This window comes from Bufo bufo, chromosome 4 (assembly GCF_905171765.1).
Source record: "Bufo bufo chromosome 4, aBufBuf1.1, whole genome shotgun sequence".
Classification (NCBI taxonomy): Eukaryota; Metazoa; Chordata; class Amphibia; order Anura; family Bufonidae; genus Bufo; species Bufo bufo.
The window spans coordinates 552991653-553015134 of NC_053392.1; the positions used below are offsets into that span (position 1 = coordinate 552991653).

The 23482-nt window shown below is 46.9% G+C and overlaps 1 long non-coding RNA gene across 1 annotated transcript in view; it reads right to left on the bottom strand.

Moving 5' to 3' along the window:
* The window catches only part of LOC120999243, a 237959-nt gene extending 227750 nt beyond the window's left edge, over window positions 1–10209 (bottom strand). Inside the window, exons 1-2 of the long non-coding RNA XR_005778513.1 lie at window positions 10100–10209; window positions 4181–4183 (exon numbers count right to left, since the gene is read on the bottom strand). This is a non-coding gene — a long non-coding RNA (uncharacterized LOC120999243). The remainder of the gene's footprint in view (window positions 1–4180; window positions 4184–10099) is intronic.
* Window positions 10210–23482: the final 13273 nt, after the last annotated feature.

The following is a 23482-nucleotide window of genomic DNA, read 5'->3' on the forward strand; positions in this document are numbered from 1 at the left end:
TATACATACACTGCTCAAAAAAATAAAGGGAACACAAAAATAACACATCCTAGATCTGAGTTAATTAAATATTCTTCTGAAATACTTTTCTCTTTACATAGTTGAATGTGCTGACAACAAAATCACACAAAAATTTAAAAATGGAAATCAAATTTTTCAACCAATGGAGGTCTGGATTTGGAGTCACACTCAAAATTAAAGTGGAAAAACACACTACAGGCTTATCCAACTTTGATGTAATGTCCTTAAAACAAGTCAAAATGAGGCTCAGCAGTGTGTGTGGCCTCCACGTGCCTGTATGACCTCCCTACAACGCCTGTGCATACTCCTGATGAGGTGGCGGACGGTCTCCTGAGGGATCTCCTCCCAGACCTGGACTAAAGCATCTGCCAACTCCTGGACAGTCTGTGGTGCAACGTGACGTTGGTGGATAGAGCGAGACATGATGTCCCAGATGTGCTCAATTAGATTCAGGTCCGGGGAATGTGCGGGCCAGTCCATAGCATCAATGCCTTCGTCTTGCAGGAACTGCTGACACACTCCAGCCACATGAGGTCTAGCATTGTCTTGCATTAGGAGGAACCCAGGGCCAACCACACCAGCATATGGTCTCACAAGGGGTCTGAGGATCTCATCTTGGTACCTAATGGCAGTCAGGCTACCTCTGGCGAGCACATGGAGGGCTGTGCGGCCCTCCAAAGAAATGCCACCCCACACTATTACTGACCCAATGCCAAACCGGTCATGCTGGAGGATGTTGCAGGCAGCAGAACATTCTCCACAGCGTCTCCAGACTCTGTCACGTCTGTCACATGTGCTCAAGGTGAACCTGCTTTCATCTGTGAAGAGCACAGGGCGCCAGTGGCGAATTTGCCAATCTTGGTGTTTTCTGGCAAATGCCAAATGTCCTGCACGGTGTTGGGCTGTAAGCACAACCCCCACCTGTGGACGTCGGGCCTTCATATCACCCTCATGGAGTCTGTTTCTGACCGTTTGAGCAGACACATGCACATTTGTGGCCTGCTGGAGGTCATTTTGCAGGGCTCTGGCAGTGCTCCTCCTGTTCCTCCTTGCACAAAGGAGGAGGTAGCGGTCCTGCTGCTGGGTTGTTGCCCTCCTATGGCCTCCTCCACGTCTCCTGATGTACTGGCCTGTCTCCTGGTAGCGCCTCCATGCTCTGGACACTACGCTGACAGACACAGCAAACCTTCTTGCCACAGCTCGCATTAATGTGCCATCCTGGATAAGCTGCACTACCTGAGCCACTTGTGTGGGTTGTAGACTCCGTCTCATGCTACCACTAGAGTGAAAGCACCGCCAGCATTCAAAAGTGACCAAAACATCAGCCAGGAAGCATAGGAACTGAGAAGTGGTCTGTGGTAACCACCTGCAGAACCACTCCTTTATTGGGGGTGTCTTGCTAATTGCCTATAATTTCCACCTGTTGTCTATCCCATTTGCACAACAGCATGTGAAATTGATTGTCACTCAGTGTTGCTTCCGAAGTGGACAGTTTGATTTCACAGAAGTGTGATTGACTTGGAGTTACATTGTGTTGTTTAAGTGTTCCCCATTATTTTTTTGAGCAGTGTATATATATATATATATATGTAGTGTACGGGAGTTGTAATACCCGTCACTACCAAAGTGTCACTTGGTGTGCTGTCGTCCCTCCTAATTATGGGGAAATTGTTGTATGCCAGTTTTATAAAATGTAATGTAATGTGTGTATTTCCCTGTCACTGAAACTTGCACTTACAGGCCGGCTAGGGGTGTCATTCCAGCTCTTAGGCATTAGAGGGAGCTAGGGAGCCCTAGTTTATATAAGGGCCAGACAAGGAAGGGAAAGTCAGTGTAACCTGATCTAGTGTGGAGTGCAGAAGTCAGTCTAGACCACAGCTCAGAAGTTTCTAGAGCCTGAGGAAGTTTCCAGAAGCTGAGAGAGACAGAGGCAAAGATCAGGAAAGCCAGAGGTACTCAGAAAGACAGAGGAGGTACTTATTAAAGCTATAGCCAAGGAGATAAAGCCAGAACTAGGTTAATGGGCCTTGGTGAAGATATGCTGTATTCCAGGATCAGACAGAATTAGAGTGCAAGCTCCTGTGCTGCAAGTCCTGTGTTCAACACTCTGTAATTACCCTGCTATAACTGAATTGCCTGCATCGACCGAATTGCAAAATCGACTGTATGCTTAGGAACTGCATTTCCTATATTGTCTCTGCTTGCAAAACTACTAAAGTTGGAGTTCTGTTTTAAGACTACGTTTCCTCAATTTATTCCTGCATCCGCAAACGGCGTGCCACCGTTTACTTGGCACTGGCGTCACAAACTATTTCTACCTATACCTGCCCCTTGCAGAGAGTCAGCTGTACCAGGTTAGTGTATATTGCACTACATCACCCAGAAACACCTATTGCACACAACTTGAGTACGCTGCACCTCTCTTTTGGCGTTCCACGAACAGGATACGCACGCTTTCTAGTGCAAGAAGCGTGAACTTTGTGCCTTATACCGTTGCCCTGTGACCAAAGTGACAATTTTCCTGTTTTATTCAAGTGGACTTTGTGGACTGAAAATCATACCCAAAGTGTCCCAAAAACCTCTAAAAAGCGCTGTGCAGTATTGCGCTGCACAGAGGAAGAAAACCGCCGCATTGGAATGTGGTTTTGTGGACTTTTTGCAATCCTGCTTGCTGTCAGTGAATGGACAGCGTTTTGCTAAAGATGGCCACCGGCTGCCTGGAGTAAAGTTTCCCGCGCCGCTGAGGACTTTCGTGGGCGGATCCCTGCAAAGACACAGAGAGTCCCGCCCCTCTTCATCATCGCACCGCCGCGGCCCTGCTTCTTCTGCGTCACCGCGGTCTCAGGACGTCCGGAATCTCGCGAGACTTGGCCTGCGCAAGACCAGCGATACCGGTAAGCACTTGTAACCGGAGGGAAGGGGAGTGTATCGGCCCCTTTAGTCGCCAGCGGTCACCTCTCAATAGACTACTATGTCAGAGCCAGGAGTGCCTGAGCAGCCGGCCCCAGGAGAGCTTGCGGCTCCTAATCAACCGACAGCCCCCAGCATGATGCCCTTTACCATGCCTTATTATTTCGGGGCCCCATGGTTCCCTCGCTACAGGGGAGAGACCCATACCCTAAGGGACTTTAAAGAAAAGTTGCTGGCACTATTCCGATTGTACCCTATAAATGCCGACCAGCAAATGGAAATCCTGCTGGCACAACTGGAGGGAGCTGCCCGTAGAGAAGTGTTATCCTGGCCTGCTACTGAGCGGAGTACTCTAGAACAGATATTCACCCGCCTCAGAGCCACTTTTGAAACTAGGACTGCCTCAGAGATAAAGATGCACTTCTTTGGCAAGAGACAGAAGCCCGGTGAGTCCCTCCGTGACTATGCCCTATCACTGCAGGAGGCTTTAGGGGCTGTAATCCAGATAGATCCCAAAGAGGCTGATAACCGGGACCAGACCCTGAGGGAACAATTTATCAACGGGGTGTCTAGTGAACAAATAAGGACCCCGTTAAAGATGCTGTCCGCCCAGCACCCTAACAGTGCCTTTCTGGACTTTAAAGAACTGGCTATAAAAATTCTGGGGTCCACAGTATCTCCTGAGTTGAGCGCCCTATCTGAGTCATCAGCCTGCAGGGTGAAACCACTTATCACTAACCGAGCTGAGGCCGGCCAAGCTGTTCAAGTGTCAGCTACTGATACTATTGCCATGCTGACAGAGCAAGTAAATCACCTCACTAAAAGTCTAGAGAAAGTGTGCAGAAAAATAGAGGAATGGGAAAAACCCATATTGCTAGATGAAGAATTCCTGTCACCTCCTAGGCCGTTCCCACCTCCTTACCAAGAGACTCACCCCAGGGATCCTGGGAGGCGTAATAGAGGTCGCAAGAAGCCCGTGTGTACATACTGCAAAAAGCTGGGACACACAGAATCCACGTGCTGGCAGTTAAACGGGCAACCCCTGAGGCTGAGGACCAACCCTCGGGAGGTAGAACACTAGGTCCAGAGGATCCAAATTGGATGCCACGTTATGTAGGATCCCATCCTAAAATCAATATAGAGATCAACGGGATCCCCTTTGAAGCCCTATTAGATACTGGGTCTCAGGTCACTACTATTCAGCTGCCTGCATTTGAAAAGTTCTGGGACACCAACCAGTTGACCCAACCGCCTGAATCCTGGGTGGAAATTATCGCCAGCAATGGCAAACCAGTAAAGGTTCATGGATACTGGGAACCCACCCTGCAGGTGGGAGAAGTAACCCTGCCTCAACAGGGAGTGATCGTAGTACAGGCCGGTGACAGAGGAGGACATCCTGTCATTCTAGGCACCAATGTCTTCAAAAACTGTTATTCAGAAATACTTGCTGTATTACATCAGACTTTGCCCACTGCTTCCTCTGCATCCAGGAGGGTGATTCAAAAGACTATTACTGTGTTAAGTGCCCAGCAGAGGTTTGCTAATGGGAAAGGAGAAATTTGTACTGCCAAGATCCGTGATAATAAACCTGTGACTTTGCCTCCTAATTCTCAAACTCTTTTATGGTGTCGTGCTGTCCTGGGAGTCCAAGGCCGAGATTATCCAGCCCTGGTGGAACCAATCCAGATGGAGGATTATCCTTATGTGAGAGCTGCCAAGTGCCTGGTGAACGTCTCCCAAGGTAAAGTACCTGTCCGTCTGATTAACCTGAGTAATCATCCTGTTGCGCTTACTAAGCATTGCAGTGTTGCCCAGCTGTCCCAGGTGTCCTTCCAAGACATCATTCGTCTTCCAGTGACGGAAAAGCCGCCAGCTGCAGTCAGCGGATGTTCGCCGGTGACCCAGCCACAAGTACCCTGGTGGGAAGAGCTCCATGTAGGGGACGAGACTACCCCCCAACATCAACAAGAAGGGATTCTACAGCTTGTCAAGGAGCACCACCAGGCCTTCAGTAAGCATGCTACTGACTATGGAGAGGTTAGTGCCATACAACACACCATACCTACTGGCTCTCACCCTCCTATCAAGGAGAGATACAGACCTTTACCACCTACTTCATATCAGACTGTAAAAGAAATGATCCAAGAGATGAAAGACTCTAATGTAATCCGGGACAGCCGTAGTCCGTGGGCTGCACCCCTGGTCCTTGTAAAGAAAAAGGATGGTGGTATCCGTTTCTGTGTGGATTATAGGAAAATTAATCAAATAACCCACAAAGATGCATACCCACTGCCCCGCATTGAGGAGTCACTAACTGCTCTGGGCTCCTCTGCCTATTTCTCCACATTGGACTTGACCAGTGGCTACTGGCAAGTACCCATGGCCCCTGCAGATAGGGAAAAGACTGCTTTCACCACTCCCATGGGCCTGTATGAATTCAATTGTATGCCGTTCGGGCTATGTAATGCCCCGGGAACTTTCCAGAGACTAATGGAGCGGTGTTTGGGTCACAAAAACTTCGAAACAGTGCTGCTGTATCTAGATGACGTCATTGTGTACTCCAAAACATATGAAGACCATCTGAAACATTTGGCAGAAGTATTTGAAATCCTTATCAAATATGGCTTGAAGGTAAAGCCATCCAAGTGTCACCTGCTCAAACCTGCAGTAAGATACCTGGGGCATGTAGTAAGCGGAGAGGGAGTGCAACCTGACCCTGATAAATTAGCAGCTGTCCGTAATTGGCCGGTTCCTACTACCGTCAAAGAGGTGAGGAGTTTTCTTGGGTTTGCCGGCTACTATAGACGTTTTATCCCCCATTTTGCTCAAATAGCTGATCCTATCCAGGAGCTCTTGAGGGGGCAACCCAAAAAGAGTCCTAGAACTCCTGTGCCCATTGAGTGGAATGAGAAAAGAGAGATAGCGTTCCAATTGCTAAAAAAAGAAACTGACCGAGCCTCCAGTGTTAGGTTATCCAGATTATAGCAAGCCCTTCCATCTCTATACTGATGCTAGCAAGCGAGGCCTGGGAGCTGTGTTAGCCCAGATCCAAGAGGGAAAAGAGAGAGTGATAGCATATGCAAGCCGCTCCCTGAAAGGAGCTGAGAAAAATGACCAGAATTATAGTTCCTTCAAACTAGAGTTCCTGGCATTAGTGTGGGCGGTGACGGAAAAATTCAAGGATTATCTAGCCGCCACCCCGTTCATTGCATTCACTGACAATAACCCTCTGGCACATCTAAATACAGCTAGATTGGGGGCCTTGGAGCAGAGATGGGCCTCTCGCCTTGCCAACTATAATTTCTCTGTAAAGTATCGTGCTGGACGCACTAATGATAATGCTGATGCTTTATCCAGGCTTCCCACAGAGACAGCTCCTGATGATGTGCGAGATGCTTGGGAAGATGTAGAGATGCCGGCTTTCTATAACAAATTTGCTCAACAGGATCAGGCTCGAGCTACCAATAACAGAGCGGCAGTTCCTTCACCCTCCAGTAGGCCTGAACCTAAAGAAGAAAGGTGGGTGAAACTACAGTCTGAAAGTAGAGTGCTGGGTGAGTTGTTGGACTTCATTACTAGTGGCAGAGCCCCTGAGAGGATTCGGCGTAAGAGTGCAGATCCTGAGCTCATCAAACTGTGGAGACAGCGCCATCAACTCTTCATACAAAAGGGCCTATTGCTACGGAGAAGCCTAGACCCAGTGTCCAACGAAAGAGTACACCAGATTCTCATACCCCGACGAGATGCAGGTATGGTGTTGGAGATGTACCACAATCAATCCGGTCACTTTGGGGTCCAAAAGACTGAAGCTACTATCCGCCAGCGGTTTTACTGGGTAGGCATGAGAGAAGACATGGAGAAGTGGTGTCGAGAGTGTGTAGCCTGTGCCTTGAAACGAAGTGAGCACCATGATCAGAGGGCACCACTGAGACCCATTGTAAGTACCCGTCCTCTTGAACTTGTCGCCATCGACCATGTAAAACTGGAGCCTAGTCGCTCAGGGTATGCTTATGCCATGACTATTATTGATCATTTCACAAAGTTTGTTGTAGCAGTGCCTGTGAGAGACCAGACAGCCAAGATTACAGCCGAAATGTTCTGGAAGCACTTCCTCCTGCCCTATGGATGTCCAGAAAAGATCCTCACCGATCAAGGACCTGCTTTTGAGTCCCATCTGTTCCATGAACTGTGCCGCTTACACAACTGTAAGAAGATCCGGACGACGGCCTACCATCCTCAAGGTAACGGATTATGTGAAAAAATGAATCAGACCTTGATAGAGATGCTGAGGGCCGTGCCTCCTGAGAACAGAGGAGATTGGCCCAGTCTGTTGCCACAGCTCATGTTCACATACAATCATACCATACATTGTTCCACCGGGTATACCCCTTTTTACTTGATGTTTGGGCGCCAAGGGACATTGCCTGCTGATCATTCATTGGACATACATGTGCCTGATTGCATTAACCCATTACCTAACACCGACTGGGTTGCTGAGCACCAAAGGCGGTTAGATGCAGCCAAAGCCATTGTTCAGGAACGTATGGACCTTGCTAGAGACCGACAGCAGAGAGACTATGATCAGGCAGCCCATGCAGAACCCTTGACCATAGGGGCCGTGGTATGGTTAAAGAATAACCGTCGTACCAGCAAATTGGACAGTAAGTGGGAGCGAAGTCCCTATGTTGTCACTGCAATCCCAAATGTTGGAACTCACACTTATGAGATCACCCGGGAAGACAAGGGATCCCAAATTGTACACCGAAACCGGTTGAAGCTCTGCCTGACACCAGAACCTAGTGCCGAGAGTTCTGGATCTGAATATCCTGTGTCAGAGTCAGCAATACAGCCCGAGGATCCTATGCAGGCTGTTAGTAATCTGAGGTATGACGCTGATCCCATGCATTGGCTTCTGACACCGTGGTTGAACTTGCTGGTGCCTGCTCCGGCACCTACTGTAGCTTCACCTCCAGAAGAGCCGGTTCAAGATGCTCCGGATCCAGTACCCCCTCTCGTGGATATTGTTGTTCCAGTTGTTCCTGTTGTTCCAGCTGTTCCTGACCAAGGTCTCACGGATGGAGACCCTCCTGTTGCTCCTCTCCCTCCTACCTCGTTGCTAAGGGAAGAGGAGACCCCTGTGTTGAGAAGGTCTACCCGGATGACCAGGGGACGTCCGCCAGTCCGTTTAGGAGACTTTGATTATTCTGGTGGTGTCTCCTCCCAAACAGTTGCCACGGGCAATACCTTGTTGGACATTTGTGCGCAAGAATGGACTCCCCCACGTGAGCCCTTGCCTGTGCTACACCCACAGGAAACCCCTGGGTAGTTCCGTTATTATGCTGTCATTTTATTGTGCAACTTCATACTAAGGAAATGTGCCCAGAGATGGACTCCACCGCATGAGAGCCTCTGTGATTAATAAGAAATAACCTGGGTACGGACTCATGTTTGTTATTTGAGCCTCCAAGAACTTTTATACCGTTTTCTACTGTTTTATCATGGACTTATTCATTGTCATGGACTATCCTGGTTATAATGTTACGCTGTGCCAGGTCAGCGCCCCCGTTCCATTCACTATCCTGAGAGAAGAGAACGACGCCCCTTGTCACTACCCTTCACCTTTGCCAATTGGACCTGATGTAAATGTAAATGCAGATGAATTACATGTATGTATGCCTGCATGTCTCTATTTTCTATTTCAGGTAGAGATTCCAGTTGGGCGACCCATGATGGAGTACGAGGTCGTACTCAGCTTAAAGCAGTGGGGTATGTAGTGTACGGGAGTTGTAATACCCGTCACTACCAAAGTGTCACTTGGTGTGCTGTCGTCCCTCCTAATTATGGGGAAATTGTTGTATGCCAGTTTTATAAAATGTAATGTAATGTGTGTATTTCCCTGTCACTGAAACTTGCACTTACAGGCCGGCTAGGGGTGTCATTCCAGCTCTTAGGCATTAGAGGGAGCTAGGGAGCCCTAGTTTATATAAGGGCCAGACAAGGAAGGGAAAGTCAGTGTAACCTGATCTAGTGTGGAGTGCAGAAGTCAGTCTAGACCACAGCTCAGAAGTTTCTAGAGCCTGAGGAAGTTTCCAGAAGCTGAGAGAGACAGAGGCAAAGATCAGGAAAGCCAGAGGTACTCAGAAAGACAGAGGAGGTACTTATTAAAGCTATAGCCAAGGAGATAAAGCCAGAACTAGGTTAATGGGCCTTGGTGAAGATATGCTGTATTCCAGGATCAGACAGAATTAGAGTGCAAGCTCCTGTGCTGCAAGTCCTGTGTTCAACACTCTGTAATTACCCTGCTATAACTGAATTGCCTGCATCGACCGAATTGCAAAATCGACTGTATGCTTAGGAACTGCATTTCCTATATTGTCTCTGCTTGCAAAACTACTAAAGTTGGAGTTCTGTTTTAAGACTACGTTTCCTCAATTTATTCCTGCATCCGCAAACGGCGTGCCACCGTTTACTTGGCACTGGCGTCACGAACTATTTCTACCTATACCTGCCCCTTGCAGAGAGTCAGCTGTACCAGGTTAGTGTATATTGCACTACATCACCCAGAAACACCTATTGCACACAACTTGAGTACGCTGCATATATATATATATATAGCCTTTATGCCATTAGCCCCAATTATCAGCCCTTATGCCTCATTAGCCCCCATTATTCCTCTCATTAGCCCCCATTATGCCTCTCATTAGCCCCCATTATGCCTCATTAGCCCCCATCATCAGCCCTTATGCCCAATTATCAGCCCTTATGCCTTATCAGTCCCCATTATGCCTCTCATTAGACCCCATTATGCCTCTCATTACCCCCCTTATGCCTCATTAGCCCCCATTATCAGCCCTTATGCCTCATTAGCCCCCATTATCAGCCCTTATGCCTCATTGGCCCCATTATCAGCCCTTATGCATTTCATTAGACCCCATTATGCATCTCATTAGCCCCCATTATGCCTCATTAGCCCCATTATGCCTCATTAGTCTCCATTATGCCTCATTAGCCCCCATTATACCTCTCATTAGCCTCCATTATGCCCCCAGCAACCTCATTTTTTGTAAAATAAAAAAACACTTACCTCTCCGCTCCTGGACGCCGCCGCTCCTCGCCGCCCGCGATCCTCTTCTTCCTGCTGTCGGCTAAGCTCTGAACTGGCGCGCACAGCCGACAGCCGAGGACCAGGAAGCTGTAAGTACAGAGCGTTCAACGCTTCCTGGTTCCTCCAGTACTAATAAGCGCTTCCAAAATGGAAGCGCTCATTAGTATTCGCCGACCAGCAGGCTTGATTAGAGTGTGCCCAGGCACACCCGGCACACCCCGTGCGCACGCCTATGACCACACATGGGCGTACCCTAATGGTGTCAGTTGTCTGGCTGCAGGGGCGGACTGGGAACTTAAAGTGGCCTTAGAAAAAACTAAATGGTCATTTTGTAGTGGGGACCAAATTGAAAGAAGGCAGGGTCAACACAAACAGGCAGGGACAGCAATACCATATTATACCACTCCAGCAGAGCCCAATATCACAGTGCATCAGAAAATATCTCCCCAAAAACTGACCCTCTGTGGTGGCTGGGACCAGCTGCCATGTTCTGTCCTCCTGCTCCAGTTGTCTTAGGATGGCAGTACAGCTGAATTCAGCAGTCAGGAGGGGAGAGTCAGATCATTACTTACCATGGGTGGAGGCCATGAGCAGGTCCAGGTGGCGCTCTGGGCATTGGCCCACCAGGAAGTTTCCCTGTAGGATCTATGGCCAGTCCACCCCTTTCTAGCTGCCACAAAGTTTTCCAAAAAAATGGATAAAACTAAGGCCTCATTACGACGGCCATAATGTGGATGTATTTTAGCATCTGTAACACAGCCGCAAATCTTGGCCCAAGTGCAGGTCTAATAAACCAGACATTGTAGATCCCTAGTTTAGATCATTAGACCCCCAGCTGTGTTGGGATTTGACGCCATAATATGGGTTCACCCTACAGCTGTCTGAACTACACCTTAGGAGCAGCTAAATGAAATAGTTGACACATGATGATAACCCAGGTTTTTGTATCTCTGGGATAGATCTTTAGCATGACCTGACGTGACATCTATAGATATGGTTAACCCAGCAAACAAACAGAAGGAGATGAGACCGGGTGGTCATTTGACAGGTTAAGAGGATAATTCGATTTCTGTGTTCGGTAAATCACTGAGCTAACCTTGTCTTATTGTATTATGGCTCCATTTATTTATATCTGGTCAGCCTGGCCGATGGGGGAATAATGTGTTCCTATTCTCCTCTGCCAGCTGAGCTACATTGAAATCTCAATCTGCAGGGGATAAAGATGAATATGGTAATTTGTTAGGATCCCAAGATTTTCTTTTCACTCCCCACCAAGTAGTGAAAATCTCCTTTTATATTTTTCCCCCAGAAATTGCTTGCACACACAAAAGCCATACCCTCCAGTCTGTGTTTTGATCCTTATTGTATTGCGCACATGAAAACAGCTGAATTAGTCACGGATGTAAAAGATTTATTGTGGAGTATGAGGATGTGCGTACATGTGAATAAAAATGAGCCGGCCTGTTAAATGAGATCGGACGAACAAATGTGTCTCTTCACATACGTGGAGGTATTTCATCCTTGTAAATCTGCAAATGCAGGATGTTGGAAGCCGCAATAATATCCCACATTCTGATAACAAAGGAATGATGTATGGCAGAGGATACCGAGATACACAGCTAGAAGAATATTTATGGATCTGTGCATTAGAGAAAGCAGAAATCATGGGAACACTCGATCACATTTCCACAATTCTGCTGAGAGACAAACAATAGACTTATTAGACGCCATGAAGAGGAACATTTATGGCTTCTCGTTATAGTCATACATATACATTTTTTTATTTATCTTTTTTTTTTTAAAGTGGAAAAAAAAGATCTATCTAACAGCAATCTGTTTTCTGGACAGGGAGGCACAATAAAATTCCCTTCCCTTTCCACAAACACAGTGAAGACACTACACTGCTACTGACAATCGACTTTGGAAATAATGCAGCATCGGCGCCACTAACAGATCTGGGCCTAATGTCTTCTGTGTAATCAAATATGCAGATTCAGAAAATAAAGCTTTCTCTAGTGTAAAACACAAGTTGTCAACCTACCATGAGATTATTTCCCCCTTAAACACACACACACCAACATTTGAACTGTCTGGAGATACACCAACACAGATTTTGGCCTAGTATTTCACGTTATCACTCAGAGATTTAAAACACTTCCCTCTGTTCTATAAGACACACGTATATGCTATTTTCCCGAACACAAATAAAAAAATAATAATTTGAACTATCTGGAGTTGCCCTGACATGGACTTCAGTCTAGTATATCATTTTATCACTCAGAGATATAAACCGCTACCCTTTGTATTATATGTGTATTTGGGCGTTCAGTAGCTGAGAAAGCATACAAAAGAAAAGCGCACCATAGGGTAGTATGTTCTAGATTGCAAATCTAGTTGATGGAACACAAAATGGAGGCTCACCTTAAATGGTTGTGCTAGAGATAGGCACAACACTACTGTAAGCTTGTAGAAAAGAAGTAGTCTGTCACCGGGTGTGCAGCCGTGGTGGTCCAAATCTTCAGGAGTAGAAGCCCAGTCTCTAAAAATATATATAGTAGAAAGGTAGCAGGATCATGATAAGGCGCAAACAACACCGGCCAAGACACTTGCAGTATAGATAAATTCTTCTTTATTTGGGTGATACTCATCAAATAAAACAATGCATTTCGGGGATACTTAGGTCCTCTTCATCAGGTAAAGAAGCTTGATAACAGAATGGTACAAGTTCTGAGTATTTATACTCAAAAAAAGCCAAAAAGACAAATAGTCCAACCCTAGGGGAGTGATCACAACCCCCAGAGTCACACTTTGCATATTGGGGTGCATTAGTATATAGTATGTTAAAATAATGAGTACACAAAGATGGGGGCTTGGTAAGCATTTACTGTCCACATTTTAACTGTATAAATGGTGAAATTAAGTGAAGTCCAGGAGAAAAGGTATAAAAGAAAGCGGGCTGTATATATCACGTGATCGCAACTTCGGCGATAATGTGACACGTTGCTAGGGGGTGGGGACGCTATCAGTTGCAAGCGGCGCGATCACATGACTTAGTACATCCCTCGCCTGGCCTCTCCTCCTCCAATACAGGGCCATCATGCTGTTATGTGACGCGGGGGTCACGTGACAATAGACAGAGTGTCGGCTGATCCTCCTTTTCCAGCGGAGGCAACTGATAGCGTCCCCACCCCCTAGCAACGTGTCACATTATCGCCGAAGTTGCGATCATGTGATATATACAGCCCACTTTCTTTTATATCTTTTCTCCTGGACTTCACTTAATTTCACCATTTATACAGTTAAAATGTGGACAGTAAATGCTTACCATGACCCCATCTTAGTGTACTCATTATCTTAACATACTATATACTAAAGCACCCCAATCTGCAAAGTGTGACTCTGGGGGTTGTGACCACTCCCCTAGGGTTAGACTATTTTTGTTGTTTTTTTTAAGTATAAATTCTCAGAACTTGTACCAGTCTGTTATCAAGCTTCTTAACCTGATGAAGGGGACCTAAGTATCCCCGAAACGCGTTGTTTTATTTGATGAGCATCACCCAAATAAAGAAGAATCCATTTATCTATACTGCAAGTGTCTCGGCCAGTGTTGTTTGCGCCTTATCGTGATCCTGCTACCTTTCTACCCTTTTTTATTGTAACACACACATATATTGAAATTTCCACAAACACCACTCCCCCCCAAAAAAAATAAAATGGTTGGAAATGCACCAACAGCGATTATTGCCTAGTAGTTCATGTTATCATTCAGAGATTTAAACTGCTACCCCATGTACTGCAAGACACGCATAAATACAAACCCATACAAAAAAGTACATTTGAACTGTCTGGAGATGCCCCGACATGGATTTCAGATTTGTAGTTCATGTTTTCACTCAGAGATTTAAACTGCTACTCTTTGTATTGTAAGACACACATACACTCACCTAAAGAATTATTAGGAACACCATACTAATACGGTGTTGGACCCCTTTTTGCCTTCAGAACTGCCTTACTTCTACGTGGCATTGATTCAACAAGGTGCTGATAGCATTCTTTAGAAATGTTGGCCCATATTGATAGGATAGCATCTTGCAGTTGACGGAGATTTGAGGGATGCACATCCAGGGCACGAAGCTCCCATTCCACCACATCCCAAAGATGCTCTATTGGGTTGAGATCTGGTGACTGTGGGGGCCATTTTAGTACAGTGAACTCATTGTCATGTTCAAGAAGCCAATTTGAAATGATTCGAGCTTTGTGACATGGTGCATTATCCTGCTGGAAGTAGCCATCAGAGGATGGGTACATGGTGGTCATGAAGGGATGGACATGGTCAAAAACAATGCTCAGGTAGCCTGTGGCATTTAAACGATGCCCAATTGGCACTAAGGGGCCTAAAGTGTGCCCAGAAAACATCCCCCACACCATTACACCACCACCAGCAGCCTGCACAGTGGTAACAAGGCATGATGGATACATGTTCTCATTCTGTTTACGCCAAATTCGGACTCTACCATTTGAATGTCCCAACAAAAATCGAGACTCATCAGACCAGGCAACATTTTTCCAGTCTTCAACAGTCCAATTTTGGTGAGCTCGTGCAAATTGTAGCCTCTTTTTCCTATTTGTAGTGGAGATGAGTGGTACCCGGTGGGGTCTTCTGCTGTCAACAAGGCATTTTCGCCCACAGGACTGCCGCATACTGGATGTTTTTCCCTTTTCACACCATTCTTTGTAAATATGTGGTCCCTGGAAGCTGTGCCCCCTTATAATCCCCCTTATATTAGTATATATATGTGCCCCCTTATATGTGTCCCCTTATAGTTAGTATATATTTCCTGTATGACCGTGTATATATTGGCCCTGTATGGCAAGTGGGGACATATGCATGTCCCCTGTATGTGATGCCCCAGATATATGCGAGGGTGTGTGTATATATAGATATGTGTGTATGTATTTGCACACGTGTCTATGTATATACACTTATGTCAGCATGACAGTATGTATGTGGGCTTATTGCTGCCCATTCATACCCCCGGTTTTGTATGTGTTTATAGATGTGCCCCAAGCATCTGTGGATATATATATGCATATATGCAATTCCAACTGTTATCAACAGAGTTGTTTAGAGAAAAACTTGTGCTGATAGCCTGTAGGATAACAGCTGATTAGCATCTAGTCCCCTTTTGTTCAGGCCCCTTACAATCAGACTCTCTGGCACCGTTCGTGAGAGGGCCTTCTAACCAGAGACATCATAACCTGTTTTCCACACCTCTGCCCCATGGCCATGCCCATTACTCCCAGCATTTTTGGGACTAGGAGGGGGGACTAAGGCACACTATGATGTCACATGCCTGAGGAAGGAGGAGGGGGTTGCTTTTGGGCTATAAAACCCCAAACCGGACAGAGGTGCCCTCTCTTGCAACCAGACTAGATTCAGAGACGCAGGGGAGAGAGCAGCTTCATGATGACCACCTGGATAAGGCCTAAGTATACCTGTGTAGCCCCTACCTACCCCTCACATATCACCCCTGGTCCTGTAACCCCTTACCCTTGCCGTGTTACTGGACACCCTGATCCCCCAAACCCTTGCCTTATTGTATCCTTGTTTGTAACCCTTTCCCTACCCTGATTAACCCCTGGTGGTAACCCCTGCTCAAACCCTGCCACCCCCCCCCCCCTCACTGTACACTTGCAGGGTATTTACCCTTGCATTGCTGTACAGTTCCTGTAACCCCTTACCCTTGCCGTGTTCACCCTGATCCCCCAAACCCTTGCCTTATTGTATCCTTGTTTGTAACCCTTTCCCTACCCTGATTAACCCCTGGTGGTAACCCCTGCTCAAACCCTGCCACACCCCCCCCCCCCCCCCCTCACTGTACACTTGCAGGGTATTTACCCTTGCATTGCTGTACAGTTCTGATATTAGCCCCATTGTTAACCCTTTGTGTTTGTGGTCGGTTTACACCCCTGTAAGGCCACCATTAACCCTTCGTCGTACCCCGTAGGGACAGTGAATAGTCAGGTGGGGTGGATTGTTAATATACTTGTATGTGTGAATTGTCTAGTTAGTTTATGGGTGGAATTGGGAATGTGTAGTGTAGTTTAGGATTGTATATTGTAGTGCTGTATTGTAGTGTACTGCGTGCGTAGTGTATTGTAGTGTACTGCGTGCGTAGTGTATTGTTAGTGTATTGCGTGGTGTAATAAATACCGTTATATTTGTACCCTTTTGTGTAGCGTGTACTTGTTAGCGGTAGCGAGTTAGTAAGGCGCATGCAGCTAGCATAGCGATCAGTGTAGAGCATAGCGAAAGTATTGTTATTATATAAAGGCATAAATAGGCGGAGTTATCACTAGATGGTTCCTCCCATTTAGGAATATTAATTATCGATATTTGCATAAATATTGGTGATTAATATTCCCCCTTTACATTGGCGAGTCAGGCCCACTGCTTAGATTTTGAAATCTGTGTTTGGTTTTGGGGTTAGAGGTCGGTCATCCTGTGAATTGTCAGGCAAGAGAGACGTGGTCAGCGGTCTGAGCGTCTAGGACCTGATAATTCGGACAGGTAACACGACTCTTCCTTACAGCACCAAGCGCAGATCAAAATCTTTAGCAGAGAATCTATAATCAGTTCTGTGAATTAATATTTTGCTATTTGCTTTGCACGGTCACTGCATCGCTCAAGTGATTGCGAGGGAGAAGATGGACGCTCAGCAAACGGTGAGTATGGACTTCCCCACACTGCAACACTTGAGCAGACACAGCACATTTAACCCCATCCTCCCCACTACATACAAGTCAGCAGAAATGCTGTGGTCCGATTTGTTAGCACAGGCTTGTAGTTACGACAAGCTTTGTGTTAACAAACGGACGGTTTTGAACAAGGCCACCAAACGGCTTCGGATGCTAGCCAAACTCGTTCATACGCTTGAGGCTAGCATCTGTAAGCCAAAGGAAGTGGCGCTGGTGTCTCAGTCAACGGAGACAATTCCTCCGGCCATTCACTGCCAGTGCTGTACCAGTAATTCGGACCAGCTTTCGGCATTGCGGGCACAGCTGGCAGAGAATGTGCAGTCTACTGTTGACCGAGATGTGCAGGTGGCTAGGATAGAGTCACAGTTAGTAGAGCTGCAGAGGCAGAAGGAGGAAATTGAGGCTAAGTTGACTCAGTCTTATACTGAGGTCAAGGCCTTCAAGGAGCGGACTGCCTCTACTGACGTGACGGTAGCCAAATTGAAGGCTGAGGTTGCTGTAAGGTCCCAGCTAATGTCTGGCATGCAACAAGTTATCACCAAGTTGGTGCCGGCCCTTTCTTTTTCTGTAAAGCCAGGGTCGGAATCTCCCAAAACGTTGCCCTGTGCAGGGCCACAAGGGGGAGAGTAGTCTGTGACCGGTCTAATCATCAGGTCAAGCCGGTCCAGACTAACAGAGATTTTTCCCTGACTTTGGGAAAAAGAACTGTGGTGAAGAGTGCGTCCCTGAGGATGGTACAATTCAGGAGAAGGGAGCAAACATCAGATGTTTTGCATGTGGTGGCCTAGGTCACATAGCGAGACACTGCAAAACACACAGGACAGGAAACCAAGTCACGTGTTTCAGGTGTGGGAACAAAGGACACATTGCAAGGAATTGCCCTTGTGCAAGTAATTGCAATGTGTCCAACAGTATCAGCCAGGTAACAAATTGTGCAGTGGGGTCTAGTCAGCCTGGCCATAACGGGGTTACCTCTCGGCAGCATCACCAGCTGCTGAGGGGTCAGAGTGGCCAAGCTAGGCTAGGCAACATTTAACACCCCTGTATTATTTGTTACACCGTTTGTTCCCTGAGTATGTCCATGTTGTGTGTTTTTGTTATCTGTTTGTAAGTTTTTCTTGATGTTGATGGTGGTAGTCCTTGTCTGCGGATGTGTTCTACCATGCTGATTTATGTAGTGTTGTAAGTCCCGTCTGCTGTCTTTGTTTCATTCTGTGTCCCCTTGGAGTGGAACAGTGTTATACTGTGGATCGAGAACGTATAGGTTCGCGAGCAGATAATATCACACGGGAAATCCTGCTGGTCGGGAGAAGGCATAAGGACCTTCTCCATGCAGCACACAAAGGATGATGTGATATTATTCTGGGCAGCCAGGGTCTCGGATCGATACAGATAGCACTGTTTTGCTCAAGGTTTTCGGTAGGGCTGTGTTACACTGGGGACTGGGGCGGACAGACAACATTGGTGTAATGTTGTGCTGCGCACTTGATTCTAGTCCGAGCAGGTAGCACAGCTCTGATAGGGATTGGACGCAGAGTGTTTGGCAGCAGAGTGTGGACTGTGTTCTTGTGTTGTGGGGTCCTGGGGAGCCGGGGCATGACTATGCCATTGGTTCTGCAGGCCTCCACAGGACGGGATCACAGGGGGAAATCAGCCTGGGTGCACACGAGTGGACGGGGATGCGGTGCCATCAATAACAAGATGGTGCTTTGTCCACAGAACTCCAGTTATCCTAACCTAGTAGGGTGGCCATCCTTATCTGTTGGTGCAGAGGGATGTGCAGCAGAGGACTCAATCCTCTGAAGGTAGGGTGTTCAGACACCAGTGTTGGGATAACGAGGGGTCCTGTGAGATAAAGGGCAGCCCAATACCTTTCTCTACCCATGGGTCAAAGGTATTGGGGCTGGGAATTTTCACATTTAATTGCACTGTTAGGGGAGAAATTCCCCTGGGAGCGCCTGGTGTTTTCTTCTGCCATAGGTGTGATTTTATATGGAGCGGAAGAAAAACCTAGGAGATGCCACAGAAGAGGCCAGCTATTCCCCCTGACACTGTTGTGAAGCTCCAGAGGATCCCACTGGATTTTGGCAACAAAGCGACCTCTACCTAGAGGTGTTATAGCAATGAAGACTGTGCCACAATCCAGCGGGAGCATTATTTAAGGCTCTGGAGGAAGACTTGGGAGATGTTCGGGTGGAAGAACTTATTCAATTGTTTCACCCAGTGAAACTTCTTCTGGTTCTGGTCATCGTAATATCGGAGGGTCAAGGGACTTATTGACCAAATACACCAGAACCAGACAGAACTTTACCGAACTAACCAAAGGAGGAGGCTCAGGACATAACGCTAACATTGTTCCTGTAGCCGAATATTGTATGGACACACTTTGTTTCCTATGAGGGTTCGGGACGTATAACTTGTACTACCCTGAAACCCCATAGCACATTGTATTGTATTTATTGATTTTGTTTGTCGGTTGATTGTGTACCCATGGACACTCTAGGTACAAATGTGTGACAGCCTATATTTGGCTGTACACATTTGCATCCTATAGTCGTTTCCCATTGACACAGGGGTCTGCGGCCTACCTGTGTCTTTGGAGGTGTAGAGATATGCCAGGTTGCATGAGTCTCTATGGGTACACATACATATAATGATTTTGGTGGTGTTGGGAGGGATGTGACATGTGTTTTGTGGATAAGGGGATAAGGTTAGGTCACGATAGGGACAGGCATCATTCATTTGCCACCTTGAACCCTGGAACGGTGAGGTTCTTAAGGGAAGGGCTGGAGGTGTAGTGTGGCGGAGGTGTTCTCCGCAGTAGAATTTAGGTACTATGACATCACCGCTTAAGAGTCTGACCTGCCTTGTAAAGACCTATTAATCTGTCCACGGGAGAACCGCACCCATCAAGATGGAAACAGACGTTGGATAGAAGAAAGTTGGGACTGAGGTTGTGAGGGTGAACCCGCTCCAGATGCCTTGGAAGCGGGCCATACCTGAAGATCGGCAGAACTACCGAGAGACTGTGGGGGTGTGGTCACTCCAAAGTGGGGGTGGCCGACACCAAGAGACTGTTAAAGAAAGACCAGTTAAAGACTGTAAGGGTGAACCCGCTCCAGAATTGGGGGGGGGCGAAGATACCTGAAGATCGGCAGGATTACTGAGAGACTGTGGGGGTGTGGTCACTCCAAAGTGGGGGTGGCCGACACTAAAAGACTGTTAAAGAGACTGTGGGTGTGTGGTATCCTAAAGATGTCAAGAAGACGGTGTATCCTGTGGACGGAGGAGTAGGTTACGGTGAAGGGCAGGTCGGAGGAAGAGGGATGTCTAAGTACCTAAAGATCAGTGTGCACTACAGTTCTTCCTGAACTTCCACCAAAGATGGGGTTGAAGGGGGGCAAATATATCTCAACCCGTTCCCCCAAGATATTGTCGTATTATAGTCCGACAACAGGGGGATTGTTGAGGAAGGGTTGAGACGTATGCATATATATCCATGCATGCCTGCAAACACGTGCGGGCATGTATGGTATATATATGCATACATTAACCACCGCATCATGGGGTGATGTGCGCAGATGTGCCCAGCATCTGCGCACGTCTGCCCATGGTGATCCCCAGGGGCTCATGGTGGCCCTTGTGGGAAATATGTGGTCCCTGGAAGCTGTGCCCCCTTATAATCCCCCTTATATTAGTATATATATGTGCCCCCTTATATGTGTCCCCTTATAGTTAGTATATATTTCCTGTATGACCGTGTATATATTGGCCCTGTATGGCAAGTGGGGACATATGCATGTCCCCTGTATGTGATGCCCCAGATATATGCGAGGGTGTGTGTATATATAGATATGTGTGTATGTATTTGCACACGTGTCTATGTATATACACTTATGTCAGCATGACAGTATGTATGTGGGATTATTGCTGCCCATTCATACCCCCGGTTTTGTATGTGTTTATAGATGTGCCCCAAGCATCTGTGGATATATATATGCATATATGCAATTCCAACTGTTATCAACAGAGTTGTTTAGAGAAAAACTTGTGCTGATAGCCTGTAGGATAACAGCTGATTAGCATCTAGTCCCCTTTTGTTCAGGCCCCTTACAATCAGACTCTCTGGCACCGTTCGTGAGAGGGCCTTCTAACCAGAGACATCATAACCTGTTTTCCACACCTCTGCCCCATGGCCATGCCCATTACTCCCAGCATTTTTGGGACTAGGAGGGGGGACTAAGGCACACTATGATGTCACATGCCTGAGGAAGGAGGAGGGGGTTGCTTTTGGGCTATAAAACCCCAAACCGGACAGAGGTGCCCTCTCTTGCAACCAGACTAGACACATGGGAGAGTGCAGCTCCATTATGAAGAGGCCTACTAACACTGGAAGGATTAAGTATATCCCCTGACCCCCGACCGCTATATCTCTCCCCTGGTTAACCCACACCCCTGGTCCTGTAACCCCTATATTTGTGTCCCTGATGTGCACCTTGGGCCCTGCCTTATAACCCTTGCCCCTGATGTGTACCCTGGGCCCTGATTTACCCTTGCCGTGTTACTGGACACCCTGATCCCCCAAACCCTTGCCTTATTGTATCCTTGTTTGTACCCCTGATCCTGTGACTGTATTAGTGTCTGTGGACTACATACACTCCTGTAGTGCCACCGTGTAACCCTTTCCCTACCCTGATTAACCCCTGGTGGTAACCCCTGCTCAAACTCTGCCACATCCCCCCCCCCCCTCACTGTACACTTGCAGGGTATTTACCCTTGCATTGCTGTACAGTTCTGATATTAGCCCCATTGTTAACCCTTTGTGTTTGTGGTCAGTTTACACCCCTGTAAGGCCACCATTAACCCTTCGTCGTACCCCGTAGGGACAGTGAATAGTCAGGTGGGGTGGATTGTTAATATACTTGTATGTGTGAATTGTCTAGTTAGTTTATGGGTGGAATTGGGAATGTGTAGTGTAGTTTAGGATTGTATATTGTAGTGCTGTATTGTAGTGTACTGCGTGCGTAGTGTATTGTAGTGTACTGCGTGCGTAGTGTATTGTTAGTGTATTGCGTGGTGTAATAAATACCGTTATATTTGTACCCTTTTGTGTAGCGTGTACTTGTTAGCGGTAGCGAGTTAGTAAGGCGCATGCAGCTAGCATAGCGATCAGTGTAGAGCATAGCGAAAGTATTGTTATTATATAAAGGCATAAATAGGCGGAGTTATCACTAGATGGTTCCTCCCATTTAGGAATACTAATTATCGATATTTGCATAAATATTGGTGATTAATATTCCCCCTTTACAGTGGCCATCCCGGGTAAGCGGCATCCTTGGGCCCAGAACGGACGCAGGTCAGTACACCTGGTCACCGATTGTACTATACTGTGTGGCGCCTAAAGTAACAGAGACTAGCCTAGGCCCTGTATTAGCTAGATAGTTAGGGTTATATCTTTGTTAGGTCTTACTGTACTGGACTGCAGCGCAGTAATTGACTTGCAGGCTCTGCTGCGTCTGCCACCGGTTAGGTGTGTCCTCTGTAGCGGCACAGCACGACTTGTAGGCTCTGCTGTGTGCGCCAACGGGCTAGGCCTGTCCCTCGGATAGGGACGGTGACTGTGGGCCTGGGGTATTACTTATTCTGTTTATACTGGTGTTATTACTATTTCCAAAGTAAAGTTTTTGTTCTTGCAAATAAGCTGGTGTCAGTGTCGTTTTCCTTGTCTGTGACTTCGCTGTATCCTGGGGAGCCCACCCCGGTACACGGCTTACATAAACGCCCCCAAAAAATTAACTGTGTGGAGATGCTCCAATGTGGATTTTGGCCTAGTAGTTTATGTTATCACTCAGAGCTTTAAACAACTACCCTCTTTATTGTAAGACACATGTACACTGCGTGCAGAATTATTAGGCAAATGAGTATTTTGACCACATCATCCTCTTTATGCATGTTGTCTTACTCCAAGCTGTATAGGCTCGAAAGCCTACTACCAATTAAGCATATTAGGTGATGTGCATCTCTGTAATGAGAAGGGGTGTGGTCTAATGACATCAACACCCTATATTAGGTGTGCATAATTATTAGGCAACTTCCTTTCCTTTGGCAAAATGGGTCAAGAGAAGGACTTGACAGGCTCAGAAAAGTCAAAAATAGTTAGATATCTTGCAGAGGGATGCAGCACTCTTAAAATTGCAAAGCTTCTGAAGCGTGATCATCGAACAATCAAACATTTCATTCAAAATAGTCAACAGGGTCGCAAGAAGCGTGTGGAAAAACCAAGGCGCAAAATAACTGCCCATGAACTGAGAAAAGTCAAGCGTGCAGCTGCCAAGATGCCACTTGCCACCAGTTTGGCCATATTTCAGAGCTGCAACATCACTGGAGTGCCCAAAAGCACAAGGTGTGCAATACTCAGAGACATGGCCAAGGTAAGAAAGGCTGAAAGACGACCACCACTGAACAAGACACACAAGCTGAAACGTCAAGACTGGGCCAAGAAATATCTCAAGACTGATTTTTCTAAGGTTTTATGGACTGATGAAATGAGAGTGAGTCTTGATGGGCCAGATGGATGGGCCCGTGGCTGGATTGGTAAAGGGCAGAGAGCTCCAGTCCGACTCAGATGCCAGCAAGGTGGAGGTGGAGTACTAGTTTGGGCTGGTATCATCAAAGATGAGCTTGTGG